This window comes from Oryzias melastigma, linkage group LG13 (genome assembly GCF_002922805.2).
Source record: "Oryzias melastigma strain HK-1 linkage group LG13, ASM292280v2, whole genome shotgun sequence".
Lineage (NCBI taxonomy): Eukaryota > Metazoa > Chordata > Actinopteri > Beloniformes > Adrianichthyidae > Oryzias > Oryzias melastigma.
The window spans coordinates 23,935,093-23,942,629 of record NC_050524.1 but is presented as its reverse complement, the minus strand read 5'-3'; the positions used below and the strand labels follow the sequence as shown (position 1 = coordinate 23,942,629).

At 36.5% G+C, this 7,537-nt stretch overlaps 1 protein-coding gene across 1 annotated transcript in view; it reads right to left on the bottom strand.

Moving 5' to 3' along the window:
- The window catches only part of lsamp (limbic system associated membrane protein), a gene marked incomplete in the record, with an annotated part of 297,382 nt that overhangs the window by 90,076 nt on the left and 199,769 nt on the right, over positions 1–7,537 (bottom strand).

Here is a 7,537-nt window from a genome sequence, read left to right as displayed (position 1 = left end):
AAAAAAAAAAAAAAGCTCCCAGAGTTCAGAGGAACTTGTTCACTTAATACCCCGGCAGACAGACAGCTGCTGCGGGGAGCGGGGGCAGCCTGCTCGGGTCTCCTGAACTTATTTTTGTGAGACAATAAAATTTTAAAAAAGGTCCCCTATTTTTCCTATTTTTTTCTCTCCTCCTGGGTTAATGCGGTACAGCCTTCAAACTCAGTCACAGAGACACAGAAACACTGTGGAAGCGTCTGTCATTCTAGACACACCCCCCAAGTGAGATCAAAGCCCCAGTAACAAGAAAATGTTTGAAGGATTTCTTTTTTTCTTACTTTTCGTAGAACTCCTCACAATAAATAAACCTGATCTCTGTGTCTTCCATTCATTTGAAGTATGACATTCACAGACATCCACACGCAGAGCGGTGTCCAGCCCAGGATTACATGTTTAACATGTGGCGAGCAGCAAATACGCTGTGGTGAAAGAGTGGCATTATTTTTTTATCACTGAAGTACAGAAATTGCGACCAAATGGGAACCGAAACATAAGATCCGCTTTGGCACCAGAACCGCATAAAACCCAATCGGTGCCCAACCCTAGACATAAGCCAAATTTTTATCTTTGTTTTCCAGTAGAAACTGTTAAAGTTCAGTTGAAAATGTCATTGCAAATTTTCTAATTTACACAGATCTGACTGCATTGACCCCTCATGTAAGGACAACAATTGGAAACTTTTATTACAAATTTGACTTTTTCTATTCCTCTTTCTCTTAGAAAACTTTGAGTCTAAGACCAGGCTCTTTGGTATGGAACCAGAAACAATGTTTGGGGCTTGAAACATATCCATATTCATTACAAGATGAAGGCAGAGAGCTGATTGAGTTTAGTGGGAGTTAGTTTAGTTGGCGTGGCGTTATGACGGTACCTCCCACAGAGACACATCCCTGTTTTCTCCAAACAAAGGGCAAAAACAAACAATGAAGTTAAATCAGCTGTGGGTTTCTCTACAGGAGGCACTAAGTCCCTACGTCCTGGTGTTTGTCTTTAAAGAGTTAGAAATCTCTGACCAAAGCTTCAAAGTCAACAAAAGTCAAGCAAACTTGTTTACTGCTAGACAACGTGAAAAAGTAGAAAGACATTGGATCCAAAGGGAAGAGATTACACCCACAAGAAGAGATGGGAAACAGAGCAGAAGACCCTAACAAAATAAAAAACAGAGTGGGGTTTCTGAGGAGCAAAGCAGAGGACAAAGCAGCAGCAGGAGAGGAAGGAAGAAAGAAAGAAAGAAAGCACACAAATCCATTTTGCTCCATATCTGTTGGATTAGCCGTGATAAACGAGGCTTCCATCTGAAACTCTGGAAGTCAACGTAGGACACTGGAGTGATCAAGCGCCGCATAATCAGATGTAATGGATTCTTGGGAAGGACGGGCAATTTGCTGCCATGGATCTCGGAGGAGCGGCATTCGTGCACATATTGACCTTTGAAGTTGCAATTAATGGATGGCATTTTAAGATCATAGCGAGGAGAGGATGGCGTATGGTCAAGATGAAACTGTGGCGTGAATTTCTCCCATCAGTCCACATACAGCATTCATCTGGCAGTAGATTCAAAACAGAAAAGCAGCTTCTCAAAAAACACAACCTGAAACGATTGTTTGAGTTGTTGCTGCACTTTTACAGATTTATGAATAATTTTGTGTTACATCATCACCTCCTGCTGTTTCTCTGACATTATCACAGTTACAGCTTTCAAGACTGACGCACAAACAGCATCTAAAATAAAAATACCATACAAATGTGCGTTAAAGAACACAAAAGAAAACACAAGGGCTGGAAGCTGCTTCTGCCAAAATGATAGAGAGCTGGCTCTCAACTTTCAATGAATAAGAAAGTCCTTTTAATTTGTTCTCATGGTACACAATGTTTATTTATTTATTACGTTTATTCTATACATTCCCAAGCGGTTCCCGGCAGTTAAGATGCAATTTAGAAGATTAACGGAGAACTACATGGGCCATTGTTGTATAAAATAAATGCTGTAGCTTTAATGCAGACACATCCAATAGGTCAAGATCGTGATCTAATTGATTAGTAAAATACGTTAACACAAGTTAAGCCAATGCTGTATAGAGTGAAACACAAAACATTCCAATAATAAAACGAAATAAAGCGTCTGATAAAAGTCACAGAATAAGAGTAGGATTTATATATTTATTAATACTAATATGGGAGCAGGAGTTCCATGTTAGCCAGATCACGAGGAGCAGTGTGGGGTTCAGTGTCCTGCCCGGGGTCACTTTGACACATGGACATCCAGTGTGACCTTCTGCTTAAAGAAAACGCCCAACATGTGTTGTGCACATATGCTATTGCCAAGATACTGTGAAGATCTTCACAATGAGAGATACATGTGCAATACTGCAGCTCATTCACTTAAAAAAGTAACTTATTATCCACGCCAAAAGCCTTTAAAAAACGACAGCCCACTTTTCAACCACAAGCAGCAAATACTGTATGTGTATGTGGAGGGATTTTGTTTATTTTTTTGTGTGTGTTTTAACAAGTTCCAAACAACGTTGGGAGTTATTCTGAATACGCTAACAAGGCTAACATCTAGCGTTGTCGGACTGTGTGTGCTGCTGTGTGTGCATGTGTGTGTGTTTTTTTAAGCATTACTATAAAGGTTAGGGGTTAGAGTGGTCACATTAACGTTTGTTTTAGCAGTATCGGTCTGGTTTTTGTTGCTGCAAACAAGTCTGATGTCTGAATAAATGTGCTAGCGGGGCTAATGTGTAGCGGTGTTGGACTGCATTTTTTTTTCTTATATGTTACTAACTAACAAGGTTAGGAGTTAGTGTAGTCACTGTGACATTTGTTTCAGCTTTTCCAGTTTTTTTTTTACATGTTGCAAACAAAGTCTATGTTTGTGTAAGTTTGCTAACATGGCTAATGTGCTATGGTGAAAGACTGCGTTTCTTGTTTTTTTTAGTTGCTGACAATGTTAGGAGGTAGTGTAGTCACTGTAACATTTGCAGTGTTGGATTGTGTGTTTGTTTTTTTTTCTTTTTACGAAGCATTATTAACAAGGTTAGGAGTTGGTGTAGGTATAGTAACAACTGTTTTAGTGGTATCAATCTTTTTATGTGCTGCGAAAAAGTTTAATGTCTGTATAAATACGCTAGCATGGCTAAAATGTAGGCTAGTGGTGTCTGACTACATTTTTTTTTCTTACATGTTACTAACAAGGTTAGGAGTTATTGCAGTCACTGAAACCTTTTTTGTTTTACATGTTGCAAACAAAGTTGATGTTTGTGTAAATATGCTAAAGTGTAGCGGTGTAAGACTGCATTTTTTTGTGTTTTTGAATGCTTGGAGCTAGTATAGTATAGAATATTAAACTCTCATTTTGAACATTATATTCTTATTTTAAGACACAACAACTCTAATTACAAGTGAAATATATTGTAAAAAAGTTTTTAAAGCTAATTTCACATCTTAAGTTTGTCTTAAATGGAAAAGACATAAAACTTATCTTAAGAGATCTTACCAAGACAAAATCTACTAGTTGCATTGGTAAATCTTTTCAATTAAAACAAGTGAATAACATTTTGGTTTGAATATTCTTTTAATGGTTTGAGAAAGGTGATTTTTTTCCCGTATAGTATAATATATTGGAAGTACTGGAGTAATATTCTTTTTTTTTTTTTACCTGTTGCTGTCTTTTTGCCTGTTGCAAACAAAGCTGGGAGCCACCGGTATTGTAAATATGACAAACATGTAGCATGTTACCAACATTGCACTCACAGTATAATAGACTTATCTCTGGTTCTTATGTTTCGCGTAATGTGCCCTATAGTTACATTTACCTTAAGTACCATACATTTATTTTAATAAACGTTAACTTTTTTACGTTGTAAGTTTATTTAATGCAACTTTTCAACTTTTCATTGCACTTTGTAATCTGGTTCACCCTATAGTGCAGAAAAAAAGTATTTTGTTTTCAAATTTTAAAAGTACAGAGGGTGTTTTGCACAATTTACAATCTTTGTGGTTTATTTTGTTTTATAATTTGATATTTTTTGTCCCTCTTTATGTGGATAAAAAATGCTTGTATCCCCTGTTAACACAGGGAAAACCTGAAATGGAATAACTTGACACTAACACAGTAAAGTAGACATCATTTCAGAAGTATAACAGATAAGAAGGAGAGAAAAGTGGATATAGCTTTAGAACTGTCAGCGCACACTTTGGCCCACTCACTCAAACTGCTCCAATTGTCACAAGTTTGAAGAGTGCCAGAATATTTCTGCTTCGTTCACAGATAGTCAACAGGATTTAAATCAGTGCTCATAGATGGCTACTTAACTCCAATCTCTTTGTGATTTTAGTTCACTATCCTGTTAGAACACCCATATATGACACAGACCAACTATTTACCCACCAAGCAGAACATTTCAAATCAGAGTTCATGATTGTCCTAAGATTTCATTGAATCTGGACAGATTCAAGACATTCTGTGTCAAATGAAACAACAGACCATAACCAAACTTCCATGTTCCATAGTAGGGACAATCTTCTATTGATGGGATTCTTCATTTAGCATTAGTCACCTTGTTATTCTGATCTTTTTAATCCCTTGAAGAAAGAATCTAATAAATTCTATGAAAAAACATATCTTATGTTTGTAATTTTCCAGTACATGCTAAATTAAGGTTTGGAGCTGAAGTGGGTTGATGCATATTTGCTTCAACAGACATCAAGATGTTGTAATAGAAGTTTCTATTTTGTCTTATCGGTCTGAAGAACATTCTCAGAAGTTTAGCAGCTTTTAAATGCTGGAGAGAATCCAAGTCTAGTTTTATGATTATGTGGTGTCTTGTTAGCTCATATGAAGCCCATAATTCCATCAACTTTAACCTTGAAGTTCACCTCATATGTCTTTGAAGGCTTTGAAGGGGGGCAAAAATTATGTTTTAGGGTGCCATGCAGCTCAGGACCAGGCCAGTTCACTACTTACTATATAGAGCGTTTACCATTTTGTAGTGCTGTCTGAATCTACAATTCCAAAATCGAGTGCCCTAGAAATTTCCCAGAAGGCTCTGCGAAAAACCATTGTGGATTAATACTAAATACATTAGTGAGTGTAGACCACAATGCATTGCGTTTGAAGAATTTTTGCGAAGTTGATGTTTAGTTAAGGACCCCTCCGCATCACTTTTTGATGCTTTGGGTGTCTCCAACTCGTTGTTTTTCCAATTAAATCACAGGTGCCCAACCTCCGGGCTGCGAACCAGAACCGCGAGGCATAGTGGGGATACCCAAGACGCCAAAAAGCTTTAAACTTTAAAAGTTTTGATCTCTGAAGCATGAAAAAATCATTCAATAGACTTTCAATTAGAAATGGTTACTTGAATGCTAATAGGTCTGAATTTACATCTGTGCTAATGAGAGAAGAAACTTTGATGTTATTATTTTTAAGGATTTCACTACATTTGACCAGGATTATTTTATCCTTTTTTAAAGCTCTTTCCAAAGACAATTTAAAACCAACATCTGGTTTTCATGGGTTGAATTTCTAGTTAGTCTTTATCTATTATTTTTGTCAGTTTCAAGTTATTATTTGACCACTGCAGCTTTTTCTGTCAACACCAAAGGGGCATTGCTAATTCGTCCGTATGCTTACATTTACTGTGAACAATAAGAACAGCTGTGGCACTATTCTTTGAGGATGGCACTGTGTTTTTCTTCAAATGTGTTTGCTAATGATTCTTTCAAGTGAAAGTACAAAGTACTTTGAGATTGTCCAATTTTGCGGCACAAGATGATAAAAGGCAGCCTTAGGTTTTACTCGCCCCAGTGTGCTGCAGCGCCAATGCTCAGCTTGAGTAAGCACTTTTTCCTCTAATTATTCTTTTTTATTTTCTCTGCATAGCTTTAGCTATGAACAGTTAGAAATGATAACATCTGCTCTCTTTTAATCAGCAGTTTTGATTCTGTTCACGATTTTAAAACTGTTGTTTAAAACACTAGAGTATAGGTTTTCCCTTTACCTACTTTGGTGAATGTCAATTTTCACTTTCAAAAATGTGTTTTTATGTTTTTTTTTTAATAATCTGTTGTATATGTGTCATTATAGATGAAGAGGGAACACAGTGCTAGTAAGAACAGAGCTACTTAGAAAAAAGTCTGCAAAATGCTAAATTTGCTAAAGAGTGAAGATTTCGTTAAAGAGTAATTCAAGAGAACTGAAGTTGGCCTACATTTCTGAAAAACTGGTGGTAAGTTTGCTTGAAAATCCTCAATACATGCCAATTTTGCTAAAACATATTGAGTGTTGCTTACATATGAGCTATCCTCTTCACTAGCCCCCAAAAAAACCTTAGTAGATGCCCAATTAGCCTAAAAAGCTAGCACGTTGCGACAATGCTAGCTCAACTCCAAAATAGCTTAAAAGTCCTTTGTAAAGTTAGTCAAAAATGTTAGCCTGTTGCTAAAATATTAGCTAAACTCAAAAATTGCCAAAACACCTTAGTAGATGACAAATTAGCCAAAAACCTTAGCCTGTTGCTACAATATTAGCTGAGCTAAAATTAGCCAAAAAAAATTAGCATGTTGCTAAAATATTAGGTAAAATTAGCATAAAAAACCTCAGTAGATGCCTAATTACCAAAATGAGCTAGCATAATGCTAATACAGCAGCTTATTGCCAAATTATTTAAAATTACTGTAAACCACGGTTTTAAAGTGCACACATTTTCTTAGAGTTTGAAACAACACTAATTCACTTGCTATGGGGAATATTTTGCTCAATATTTTAGAAGCTAAAGAGCTTATAAATACCAAAAGTACAAGCAGTAATGTCCTGAACGAGTTGGACATTTTGATACCAAGATTGCTGAAATCGCTAAAAGTGTGATGGAGTTTTTACGTGTCAAAAACGTACAAAAAGGAGCAGGAGAATCACTGTAGTGTAAATGCTGTAACGCATTCACACAATAAATGTAAATATCAAGAAAAATGCAAACAGCTCCAAGTAACATGTCGGTAAATTTACAAAAAATGTTTTCTATGATTGTTTGCGGCCATAATCTATACTAGTTTATCTAAAGACCTAAGACTAAAACAGTGGAAGATCCAGCCCTTCTGTCCTCCAGACACCATCAAATCTGTAGACTCCCTCCGCTCACTGATCTGATTTTCTAGTCTTCCTCCTTGTTGTCTCCATTCAGGAGCAACTCCCTTTGAAATGGAAGACAAGTGCTGAAAGCTTTTCAAGAGCACTGAGGAATCAATCAAACCGGGACAAAAGATCTGCTGCTGTGGGCTGGGATTTCTGATTCATATCTCAAACATGCATATTTGTATCTATTTTTGGCAGCCACCATTAAAGAACAGCAAAAACGGTAAAGAGTTGACAGTGATGAATACAGCTTTTCTTCTCTTAGAATTGAAAAAAATCGTCTAGACGAATATGAAGAAAGGAAGGGTGTCTCAAACTCCAAGTTTTTGTTTCATAAATGGTATATATATATTTTTTTTTTTTTTTACC